The following is a 12,370-nucleotide window of genomic DNA, read 5'->3' as shown; positions in this document are numbered from 1 at the left end:
CAATCCCAGACTGCTTATCTATGTAATCTCAAGGCAATTACCTACACATCAAGGATCATGAAACACCCAGTGAAGCATCTGTAATGTGCTCAGGTGGTTTGTCAGGACTTCTGGTGAGCAGGAATATTTACTTTTTTCCTGATTTGAATTCCTAGTGAAACTGTTGTTGATTACTGGGATTAAGCCATGAAGGTTCAGTTCTGTCTGCCTTTTCCACCAGGTAGTTTTGTCCTTCTCCAGCCTTAGGAGTTTAAAGTGGGGAGTCCAGGTCTCCCTTGGTCCTTAGCAACTGATCTATATTAGAATCGTAGAGTATTAAATGTCAGAGCTGGAGAGCACTTTAGAAATTATCTAACTCGAAAATGGCCAAGGAGTTTTAATACATGTTGTGATTGGACTAGTTAGTAGTGGCTGTTGGAGAGCTGCCTTGAGGATCCTGAGGATGGCCAGGGCTCATTTGCAGAGTGCTGTGGTTGCTTATGGATGTCGGGTGTGGATGTGGGATGGGGGCTGGTGGCAATCAACTTCACTGACATCCTTGATAGTCCTACTCTCTTTTTTTCACTGGAGATGACTCTGACCCAAGGTCAGACTACCCAAGGTTGTGTGGCTGGTTATAGGAATTTGAACCATAGCCAATATGACTCAACTAACAGTCCGGAATCCTACATCCCATGGATGCTGTATTTAGCCTCTCTGGCTAATCCTCCTCTGCTCCAGCCCCTGGTCTACTTGAGCACATGAGTCTTGGACCAGATCCCAGTCCCCCCTTCCTTCTTGGCTTTCTTCTCTTGCCATATGTGAGCATGATTCTCTGGGCCAAATTCCTATGAGTAGTTTCTGTTTCCTCTGTGTCTCTCATAGTTAAGCCCAACAAAGTTCTAGCACTTCAGGGTGGGTAAACTTGGTGAGAGATTAATTCTCTGCCTCTCCTCTCATCCATTCATTTATTCATGAAAACATGTTTTAGGTACTTGCTATTAGAAATACTAAAATTCATACCAAAAAGCCCACCAACACCTTTGAGCAGTGACTTAAATGTGTAATAAGGGCCATTCTGCCTTTAGCAGACATTTTTCTCTCCTCCCCCTATTCCTCCCCTGCTAATAGCATCCTGTTCTTCACTAGGGGACTTAATCTTCCTTCCCCTTCCACATGGTTTTATTGGAGCCATCAATCACACCAACACCTGATCTGGCTATACAGGTGGATACATGGTCAAAACCTGGCTGCGGTAGTTAAATAATGCTGCCCCCACCTTTTCCAAAAGATGGTGATGCTCTGTTCTCAGAACCTGGGTATGTTTTGGGTATTCGTTGTCATCTACATATGAGTAGGCTCTTTAATATACATTGCTATTACATGGCAAAAGGGACTTTGCAGATAGAATTAGGGTTGTGGACTTTAGGATGATGAGATTATCCTGGATTATCTAGATGAGTCCAGCATAACCACATGGGCCTTACAGGTGGCCTTTAGAAGCTGAAAATGGTCCACAGATGAGGAAGGAAACAGGAAACAGGGATTGTAATCCAACAAGCACAGGGAATAATTTCTAGCAACAGACTGAATGAGCAAGAAAATGGATTCTCCCCTAGAGCCCACAGAAAGGAACGTATCCTTCCAACACCTTGGTTTTAGTCTGGTGGGACCTCTGCCGGACTTATGAGCTACAGAAACATAATTTAATACACGTGTCCTTTTTTAAGCCACTGGGTGTGGCTACAGAAAATAGAAACACTGGTCAAATATCCTGGCCACAGTGATTGGCCCAGACATGGGCATGTGATTCAAGCTGAGCCAATCAGAGTCCTTCCCCCAAGATTCCAAGAAGTCCTTTCTCTTGATTGTAGCTATGAGCGTGGCCCCTGCCAAGTGGAGAATCAGATGAAAACTGAGCCAATGCACAGGCAAGAGCTGCGGTGGGAGTCAGTGCAGGTCCTGACATGGTTCCTCTCCAGCTGGGCTTGAGACCAACTCCACCCCTGCCCTTCCCTGTCGCATAAGCCAATTAACTCCTTCTTTTGTTCAAATTCATTTCAGCTGGCCTTCTTCTACTTGTCATTGAAAGACTTCTGATTAAATCGTGTCCCTCAAAATACCAATTCCTGGTCTTCCATACTTAAAAAATCACTTCTCAGGCTAATATATCTTCTCTAGAAAAAACCCAATGAGTGCATATATCCCCAAGGAGTCTTTGCACATGAACAGAAATGAGTGATGCCAGAGCTCAGAGGAAATAGTACACACAACTAGGGGTTTTGATAGAAGAGGGGACTGGGAAAGATCTGGATCATGGGGGAAACAGACTATCATTCACTATCGAGTGAATGAGTGAATGCAGGTGGAGGCAAACCATATGAATCTGAAACACTGGGAGACACATGGGGGTTAAAGAGGAGAGGAGAGATAACCCTTCTGGAATCTGCTTGATGCTTTCCACTGAGGCAAGATTTTCAGTTATCTTTGGCTGTCTTGATAGTTTCGATAATCTGTTCCAGTTCTGGGTGAGCAGTGGACCCACCCCGAAGGAAGGAGGACACCTGTTCCTGGGCATGCCCCCTGGGCTGCCAGTGCTCCCCTACATCGAGTGCTTCTGTACCCCTTGAGTTAACCCGCCTGAGCAGGCTGCTGTGAGGGCCACCAGGGTGGCCACTGAAGTCCTGAGCGTGGGCACAGGCAAAGTACCCATAGCTCTATGGAATATCACAAGGTAGAAAAAAGAAGAGCTACGGAAAAGCAACACAAAACAATCTCCCTGTGCCGTTTGCTTATTGTTCAAGTTTGAAATTCTGCCAAGTGCTCATACTTCTCACTTGTCAGCAGTTTGGTTTGAAACAATAGTGAAAACGGCCCTCTTGGCCTCTACCTAAACTTCAGCAGAGAAAAAAACAGCTTCAGAGTCGAACTTGAATGGTCTCCTTACCTTATTTGCCCTGACCCCGAGTTGCACCGCACTAACAAGGAATCTAGAACACGGGGCATGGAAATGCTGTGTTTATGAGATGAGGCTCAGGCTTACACATTCTTTGAGTCAGAGCCTCTGGAGTTGGTGGTGATTTAGTAGAGATGTGGGAGGGAAGCATTTTGCCAACTTGAGAACCCCCTTCTTAGGTTCAGCATTTTAAGCAATTTGAAAACTCCCATCTTTCAGCTTTGGGAGTTTATTTTCTCTTGGAAAATGTCTGGATCCTTTTTCTCTGTAAGTAGGGAAGAAAAAGGCTACAAGTGAAGATGACAGGTTTACTTGGGCATGAAATCACTGTTGGACAACTCATTTTTCCTGAGTTAAGTGTCAAAAAATCTGCAATTTACAAAAGAAGTTTTCCTGAAATTACACATAGGGTGGATAATTGAGAGCAAAGTGCCTGGGCTGTCCGGCTGGAGCAGCACTGCCCTTTCTGGGAACTTGGGTCCCTCCCAGTGCAGAGTCCCCAGGGTAAGTTGTTGATTTCCAGTACTGGGGTCTGACCCACACCTGCTTAAGTCTGCAGCTCCTGGCCTTGCCCAAATGTCCTCGTTTCTGAGCAGCCCTGAGGCTAGTTTCTAGTTTGTTTGTAAGATTGGCAAGTATTCAGTTTTGTAGTGTCACTTGATAATGTTTTTATGTGAATCTCAGGAAAACTGGTGAAGAATTAAGAGTTTTATGTGGCCTGGAAGGTGGGGGAGCTGGATCCTCCCCATTTAGCAACAAGTGATCGACAGCTTCTCTGTCTGCAGTGGGCTGCCCGTCACCAATGCCATCAGAATCTAGAAGTGGGGGTTCTGGCGTTTTCTATTCTGTCTCTATTGGTTCTGACCTATGACTCTCTCATCTCCCTATCTTCTGGCTGGTTTGGCACAACAGTGCTGTCCTGTGGATCCGATCTGGAAGCCCCGAACAGGCCATGGAATTTTAGGTCTGTGCAGTAAATGGCTTCTTTCAAAAAGCCTGTACATAATGTGGCTTTCTCAATTAATGTGCTGCCTACAGGGTTTCCTTAACTCTTATTTGTTTTGTGTGTGTGTGTGTGTGTGTGTGTGTGTGTGTGTGCGCGTGCGTGTGCGTATACATGCATGCGCGGGTCTTAGGACTTTGCACCATCATTCGTTGACATTAATAGTATTACTTATCATTCAGGAATCACCAATTCCACTTTAAAATTATGACTAGCTCCATAAGGAAAAAGAGAATCTGGAAAGAGGCAGCGAGTGTAGGGATTGAGGCCTCCCTAGAAATACCGGCTTAAGCTTTGCAAGTTTTGGCTCCCAGTTATACCAGTATTCCAAACGTCAGTATAGAAGGGAGACTGAGGCCCCAGGATGGGGCACTAAGCTTTTCCACATGGAAGTCAATGGTGCAGGCCAGCTTTGCTGTTCTGGTGCCACATGGTCCCTTGCTGTAGGGAGCAAGAATTGAGTAGACCACGTGCCCATAAGAAGGGCTAGTTTTATGCTCACGGTGTTCATATGTTCCAAAGTGCAGGCCGAGGTAAGATCCTCTCCTCCAATATCAGACGGTCTGTGAAGAGGCAAAAGCTCCCCAGTGAACAGCCTTTCCCCTGGCTTCTCCTGACTGAAGTGTAAATGACTTTTGAGAGCAGAGTAAGCCGGTCGATAAATTCATTCTTTGAACTTCTCTGACTGGGAAGTGGTTCTGAGACTTTGAAAATCTTCAAAGATCTCAGCCTGTGAAATCAATAGGTCACGTTTCGAGTTGCCGGAGCGAAGGCCAGAATTCTGCTCGGCACGCACTGTATCGAGGACCTAGTATGTGGGAAGCAGTATCCTGGGCATTCAAGGTGCTGCTGAGCTAGGAAGAGCACAGCCCCGGCCCTTCAGAAGCTGTCTGGGGAAGAACAAAAGACAAGGACATACATGTTCTCCAAGCTTAGTACAGACAGCTGTGGGAACCAAGGGTGGGGATGGGGATATTGGGTTGGGAGTGGGGGAGGGAAGATGGGGAAGGGATAAGGGCTCTTTGCATGCAAGTCATTGCATAAGGCAAAAGTTGGGAGGCAACAAAAGTGATCTGAAATATGGCCTGTCCTTGTGCATATCTTGACTCAAAAGTTTGAAATGATGACAAAATACTAATGACACCTAACATTTACTAAGCACCTGCTAGGTATCAGATATGATGAGTTTACATGAATTGTCTCATTTAGTTCTTATCATAAATTCTATGAGATTTGTAAAGTTATCCCTTTTTTTCAGATGAGAAAACTAAAGCTCAGAGAGGTCAAGCAACTTTCCCAGGACCTCTCAGCTAGTTAGTGCAAGAACCGAATATAAATCCATGTCTACCCACGTAACTCCAGCGCCTTCCCCCTAAATCAACCTTTTTTTCTGGATTGCTTGTTGTTTTTTTTTTTTTTTTTCTTTTCTTTTTGTTCATTGTGGAGACCTGAAGAAGAATCCGGTGGTCCGGTGGTCCTCGGTCCTGAAAAGGGCCTACCAGAATTCAGAGGATCTTGTGTCTCTTGCATTCAAAGCCATGGCTCCTGGCAGCTGGGACCTGGGCCTCACCACGTGCACCACGCGTCGCTGGCTTCCAGGTGCCAGGGGCTTGGGCCGAGGCCACACAGTTGTCTGCACGGGGCCCGGCCCCACCGCTGGCTGTCTGGAGTGAGCGCCCGGGATGGATCCTCTCCGTCTGCCAGGCTGTTTTCCTCATCCATCTGCCTTGTTGGCTTTTAATGCAAGCAGGAAACAAAACTGAAAAAAGAGGAAATCGATGCTTCACAGAAAAGGGACAACATCTTCCTTTAGCCAGTGGGGGTCTGAGGAGGGGAGTGGTGACTAAGGTTTGCGGGGCGCTGTTACCTGCTGGTGAGGGGCTGCAGAAGCCAGCTGCGGATCAGGCTGTGCCACTGGTGCCTGCGAGTGGCTGATGCAGAGGCCTCTTGGCGGCTGGGGGAGGCGGCACGAGCTGTCAGCTTCGAGCAGGAAGCCAACCCAGCCCGCGGCACCCGGAGGGCGAACAGTTGAATGAAACACACACTTGGTGAGGATGTTCGGCTTACAGATGTCACTAAGCTGAAGCCGTGATCGCTAGGAGCCAATAAATCGCGGCTTGCGGCATTGGACCCCACCGACCTGACGCTCCCTTTCCTCACCTGCGGCCGAGAAGGGATACGGGATAAGCCGCTTCTTGGCCGCAAGTCCTGGGAATACTATTTTGTGTTTGGAAACTGCCAGAGAATCACTGATGAGCCAGTCCATTGCGCTGAGTACGTTGGTCGTGGTGGGCTCCCTTCGGTGACTGAGGCCGAAGCCAGGGAGAGCACAAATTCTGGTAGGTGTCCAGCGGGCAGGCCAGGGCCACAGGGCGTCCTGCGCTCATCGCCTTCGGCTCAGGTGGGGGACGTGGGGTGTGGCTCTTGCTGTATCCTGGGGCAGGCGGGCTTGCGTCTTCTTCTGACTTGAGAGGCCATTGTTCTTGGAGGCCTTACAGTTGGGTGGCACGTGATGTGTCGCACTTCGGGCACCTGTTCTTTCCCAGGGAAGAACCACTGATCCAACACCGCAAGGGCTTTGCCAACAGTGCTCACAGGCAGCAACCAAGGGATCCTCCGCCCTGTGGTGTCTAGGCAAGGGTCGCACGCACCTTTGTGTCTCAGCATTACGTTTTCATGATCGAGATCAGAGAAAATATTTGTCCCTATACTTGGGAGACTGGGACAAAAATACAGCCATAACCTCACCATCCTCATTTGCCAATTCTTGACACGTTTGCATACGAATTCCCAGCTTTTTTAGCTAGGCATTTTTTTCCTACACCCGTGGTTCAAGACCACGCCATTTGCCGAGCCCTTATCGCGCGCTGGTTACGGAGGCTGCTGGAGAAGCTTTGGGAAGTTTCGGGAATATCAGTTTAACCAAATGGTAAGCGATTTAAAAGAGTTTCTTAAATGAAAGCAGATGTGGTTGTACTATGCAGTAGAGTGAAACAATGTGCACGAATCAAATGTCATTATGAGCGAAGACTTCAAAGATGGGCTACCACGCAGCTTCATCGTGGGGGATGGAAGAGTGGATTCGTAACAGGTCCCTGTGAGGAAGTCCCTGCAGCTGCTTGAGGTCGATCCTGTGAGAGATGAAAAAAAAACCAGACGAGGGCAGGGCAGAGTGCAGGACCGAAGTTCTTAGAACGCGGAGTTGAGAGGTCTCGGTAACCGGTGTATGTAGGACAAGAGGCAGAGGAAGGAGTCGATAGTTTTGACTACTTTCCTTGGATGATTTCCAGAAGTCGGGTTTGTGTGGCCTTTTCAGCCACAATGCAGCGCTCTGTCTGTCACAATTGCCAAACAGTAATGCAAGTAGCAGTCATAATATTAGCTCGCATTGATTGAGTTCTATGTGCTAGGCATCATGCTGACCTCTTCACATGTAGTATCTCATTTAATTTTTACAGCCACCCAGGAGGTAGGTTCTACTGCTAGATTTCCTTTGCAGGTGCAAAAATTGAGGCTCAGAGAAGTTAGGCCACTTGCCCAAGATTAAACAGCTTTTTGTAGGCCAACACCCACGTGGCTAAAACATCAGGAGGGCATCTTCCAAGATGAGAGTCCTCGCATCAATATAAACAACAACTCCTCAGTTTTATTAGAGTCCATTGAATATGAAAATATGAATCTTTCTGCATAGGGTGCTGTGTTTTTTGTTTGTTTGTTTTGGATGTTAGAAACATAGTCCCCTTTACACACTCCTTATAAAGCTTGAACAACTTGGTAAGGAATCCTTTTAAAAGATAGTCCATAAATCCCTGGCCTCTTACAGAGATTATTCTGTACATGACGTAACCTTTGACTGAAGCTCCATTTGGCTGCCAGGAGCATCCATACTGTCATTCCGAGAGGCTCTCGGGGTGCTTGGGTGAATGGGATTCTTGGTCTCCCTGGAGCTGGCCTTGCTCTGGCACTGCCTGTGGCCTCCGTCCCCTCTCCGCCACCTCTGGTCTCTGCTTCCAGGTCTGCCGTCTGCTGGACACCTCCCTGTCTCCTCTCTGTGTTTATCTTCCCGTCTTCCTTGCCCATCGCCTCAAGGCTCAGCTTCCACAGGAAGCATGTTGTCTTTTTTTTTTTTAATTTTTTAAATGTTTATTTATTTTTGAGAGAGACAGAGCACGAGAGGGGGAGGGGCAGAGAGAGAGGGAGACACAGAACCTGAAGCAGGCTCCAGGCTCTCAGCTGTCAGCACAGAGCCCGACACGGGGTTCAAACTCCCGGACCGTGAGAGCGTGACCTGAGCCAAAGTTGGACACCCCCATTGTCTTTTGTGATGCAAAGAGCTTCTGTTTGCCAAGTGCCAGACGCTGTGAAGTCTCTACACGATCCCATTTCGTCCTTCATGCAGTCCAAGGGGCATCTTGGGCTTGGTTTCTAGCAGAGGGCACTGGCTCAGCCACGAGGCCATTTGTCTCTGTAATAAGCTCACGGCTCTTGAGAGTGGAGCTGGGATTTGGACCCATGTCTATCCAATTGCAATCCTGCTTCCTTAGGTGTGCGTAGTGCCGTCTGTAATAACTGGGCCTAGGAAAAGAGTCCGCTCCTGGCCTTCCGCATAACAAAGCAAGACATGGTTAGAGCCTCCACCGCTTCTGGCTTGTTTTCACCAGAGCAGCAGTGAGCTCGAGGGGTCTTAGGGAGGTAGCAGAGTCCTGCCTCTGAGCTGGCGAGGAACCCACATTCTAGACACAGCGCTGAGGCCCAGCCCTTCACCCGAACACACGTGCTCCGGGACTCAGGGGTAATGCCAGCACTGAGCTCACTGTGCCCTAAGTGCAGTCCTACGAAATGCTGGTGATGGTGACAGTAATCCTAACGCTAATGGCAGCAGACCTTCTCTGAGGGCTCGCTCTGCGTCCGGTGCTGCTGGGAGGCCTTCACACACAGGAACTCTCTTACCCTCACTTTGACCCTGTGCCTTAGGTCCATGCCTTCTCCGTCTTACCGACCGAGAAAACCACGCACAAAATGGTCAGGTGACGTGCCTGAAGCCACACCCCTGGGAAGTGGTGTGGCTGCGGTGCCGACCACGGGCCGTCTTGGTTTAGTGTGGGGACGTTGCCACTCCTGTCCCCTGCCAGGCAGGGAGAGCCTATCTCTCCCTCTGTTCCCCTGACTCACCCTGTGCCCTCCTGTTTGGCTCAGGTCTATGCGGCTACTCTCTCACACCCCCCACCATCCCTCTTCCTCCTTTCTCTCCTCCTTCCCTGCTTCGTCTCCTCTTTCCTCCCACCTCCTTCTCCCCTCTCCTCCCTTTCTTCCAGTCCCCAGAGTGGCCTCTGCCTCTCGAAGCTGGGGCTGCCGACTTCAGGTAGCCCAGCCGTTGCTGCTGCCGTGTGCGTGTCCCTTGGCGTGCGGTGCTCCCCCAGCAGCCACGCTTGCCCTGAGCACACGGCCCGCTCTGAGTGCCAGTTGCTTACCTACCTTGCCACCGATCGTGCCCACGTATCATAATTGTGCATTTTTTTCCTTGAAAGCCAAATGACGGAGCTAATAGGGTTCATGCTGAGAACAGATGTTCTTATTTCTGTACGTGGCAAGGATTCTCTGATTCTTTTGTACTCCCATTTGAAGTGTTTCTGGTTGAAGGGTTCTTGGGAAGGGCTGAAAACTCACGTTGTCCTTCCAGTAAGGAACTGGGCACAGGTCTTGAGGGGGTGTGAAGTAGCCTTCCTTGGCATTTTATACTCCATCTGCTTCCTGAGGACACAATCCTGTTCCTATTTGAAAACTGCCTTTGCTCGCATTTTATAATTAGGCATTCAGATTTTCGCTTTTCTAGTTGTTTCAATCTCAAGCTAATGTGGCAGTTAACAATTCGTCCATTTTCTGCTTTATTTCCTCTTCTCCCCATGCTTGGAATTCATGGAGGGTTTTTTTTGTTTGTTTGTTTCCATTCCCATTAAGAATGCTAAAAGACTGTGATAGTATTATTCATTCATTTAATATTTATTGAGTGCCTTCTGTGTGCAAGGCACTGGGGTACGAGACAAAGTTGCCACTTTCATGGGGATAGTGTTCTGGTCAGGGAAGACAGACGATAAACAAACAAATAAACAAGATAATTTCAGATTATCTTGTTTCAGAAATGCCGTGGAAAAATGGAATCAGATGAAAGAACAGAGACAAGCGGGGAAGTGAGGGTGAGTGGTATAAGCTGGTCAAGGAAAGTCTTTCTGGGGAGGGGATAGTTAAGTTGAGGTAAGGGGAAAGGGACTGACAACTGCAAAGGCCCTGGGGCAGGGGAGAGTTGGAGAGTTAAAGGCACAGGACAAAGGCCAGCATGGTTGGGTGTGCTGAGCATGCGGAGGGCACGCAAGGTAAAGTCAGGGAGGTGGGCAGGGACTACATCTCATAAGACCTTCAGGGTTTCTACCTCTCCCCCCCACATATATTTTTTTAAGTGAATCCTTAAAGGATGACTAACTAAAAACTTTCCCTACGATCTTCTTGTGAGTTCTGGTCTGCTTTCTGGACCACCGGCAGATATTCTATACCAGTTTCCCCTTCACCTGATGGGCTTTGGCTGAACTCTCTTCAGTTGTACTTTGTCTTAGGGCTGAGATGGAGGAGGAAAATGCAGACTTACTCAGACAAGCCCTAGATGGATTTCCTCAAATCAAGCCTCAGTCCTGGTGAAATTTGACCACAGTCACAGTTGGTATTTCAGTCATCAAAGGCACCAACACTGTGCTCCAGTGAATAATACATCGCCTTGAGTCAGAGACCAAATCTTACAGCTTTGTTCACTTTGGACACACATACATACAGGGAGATGTCTGCATATGTCTGCGTTTTAACGGTGCCGTTAATATCAGGGAGGGCTGTGATGATGCCCCTGGACAACTCCTCTGGCTCGTGCAAAGCTAGTCCTCTTCTGTTCTGCTCAGAACGGGGAGAGCAAAGGGTTTCATCATGAAATTGCCCGAGGTCACCTGTGGCTACGTGGTGAGCATTGTTTTGGGGTCTCTTGGGCTCCCTCTGTGGTCCCAGGTCAGAAGTAGAGGCTGGGGTCTTCTCGTGGAGTCATGGGCCTCTTCCAGAATGAACCCAACTTCCCCAGATGCTGTTCACAAACTTGCCCTGCCTTCAGAACCTGAGGTCATGTCCAAAGACGAAAGGGAAGATTATCTCAAGAATCTACCCAGTTTCGGGGCATCTGGGGGTGGCTCAATTGGTTAAGTGTCCGACTTCGGCTCAGGTCATGATCTTGCAGTTTGTGGGTTCGAGCCCTGCGTCGGGCTCTGTGCTGACAGCTCAGAGCCTAAGCCTGATTTGGATTCTGTGTGTGTGTATGTGTGTGTATGTGTCTGTCCCTCCCCCTCTCACACTCTGTCTCTGTCTCTGTCTCTCTCTCAAAAATAAATAAACCTTGAAAAAAAAAAAAGAATCTACCCCGTTTCATTCAGGGGGAACCTATAAACAGGCATCACAGGCATCTATGGGCTTCTACTGGCCACTCAGTAAAGTCAGTTCCTGAGCACCTGCTGCAGTCCACACCACACCGCCTCCACAGGTGTGCCCATGGATAGGTATGCACACCATCAATCAAGCATGAGGTGCCTCATCCTAGCTAACAGTAGAGTAGGGACTGGAACGGACCGGGTGAGAGAAGCCCAAAGAAAAATGGAGTGGACTCTGAGGAGGTGGGGAGCAAACAAAATAGCCTCTGATTCACTGGAGAACTGCCCTGCCCAAGACCCGGGTGGGCAGACTGGGGTGGAGAGCCCTCTGGAAGGACTGGCGGTGAAAGAACAGAGCTCTAAGATTTCTGAATACAACTGAAGGAACTGGTGTGTTAGACTCAGAAGCCCATGACAGTGGTCTTCAACTGTTTACAGTGGAAGAAGTCATTAGATTTGTGCTTTGCCACCCTGGAAGGCAGAAGGCAGAACTGGAAGGCGGAACGACACCAAAAATAGTGGTGACACATGGATGCATGGCAATAATTGAGTGGATCCTGTGTTCCAGGACCTGGTATAGTCTATAAGGAGTTCCTTTATCAATCCTCACCACAGCCCTCTGAAGGAAGTCACACACATGTCCTCCTTTGCCCTTTACCCTTGGAAAAGATAAATTCAGGCACAAGAACTTAGGCCTTTGCCCACAGTCACGCAGCTAGCAATACGGAGAGCTAGGATTAGACCTTTTACCTATAGCTGGCTCCAAAGCACATGCTAGTAATTGACGCCCATTGTCCCCTTGCGATTTGACACAAGGAAGAACATTCTCAAATAATGGAAGGAGAATATGTGAGCTCTTTGTTGTTGGAGGTGCTCAAGCTGAGACAGTGTCATTACTCAAGGGAGGTGTGTGGGCAGAGATGTGGCTGCATGACTGCCAAATCCCCTTCCAACCCTGAGATGTCACAAGGGTTCAGG

General features: G+C 48.5%; 1 long non-coding RNA gene across 3 annotated transcripts in view; it reads left to right on the top strand.

Annotated features, from left to right (window-relative positions):
* LOC121012889 (uncharacterized) overlaps nt 1-12,370 on the top strand; it is a 280,849-nt gene that overhangs the window by 188,473 nt on the left and 80,006 nt on the right. For all 3 annotated transcript variants that reach the window (XR_005782382.1, XR_005782383.1, XR_005782384.1), the window contains one exon: nt 5,197-6,277. This is a non-coding gene — a long non-coding RNA (uncharacterized LOC121012889). The remainder of the gene's footprint in view (nt 1-5,196; nt 6,278-12,370) is intronic.

The sequence above is a fragment of the Herpailurus yagouaroundi genome, unplaced genomic scaffold, assembly GCF_014898765.1.
Source record: "Herpailurus yagouaroundi ecotype Mexico unplaced genomic scaffold, PumYag 197, whole genome shotgun sequence".
Classification (NCBI taxonomy): Eukaryota; Metazoa; Chordata; class Mammalia; order Carnivora; family Felidae; genus Herpailurus; species Herpailurus yagouaroundi.
Note: the sequence above shows the minus strand (reverse complement) of the source record. Positions and strands in the feature narration are given on the sequence as shown.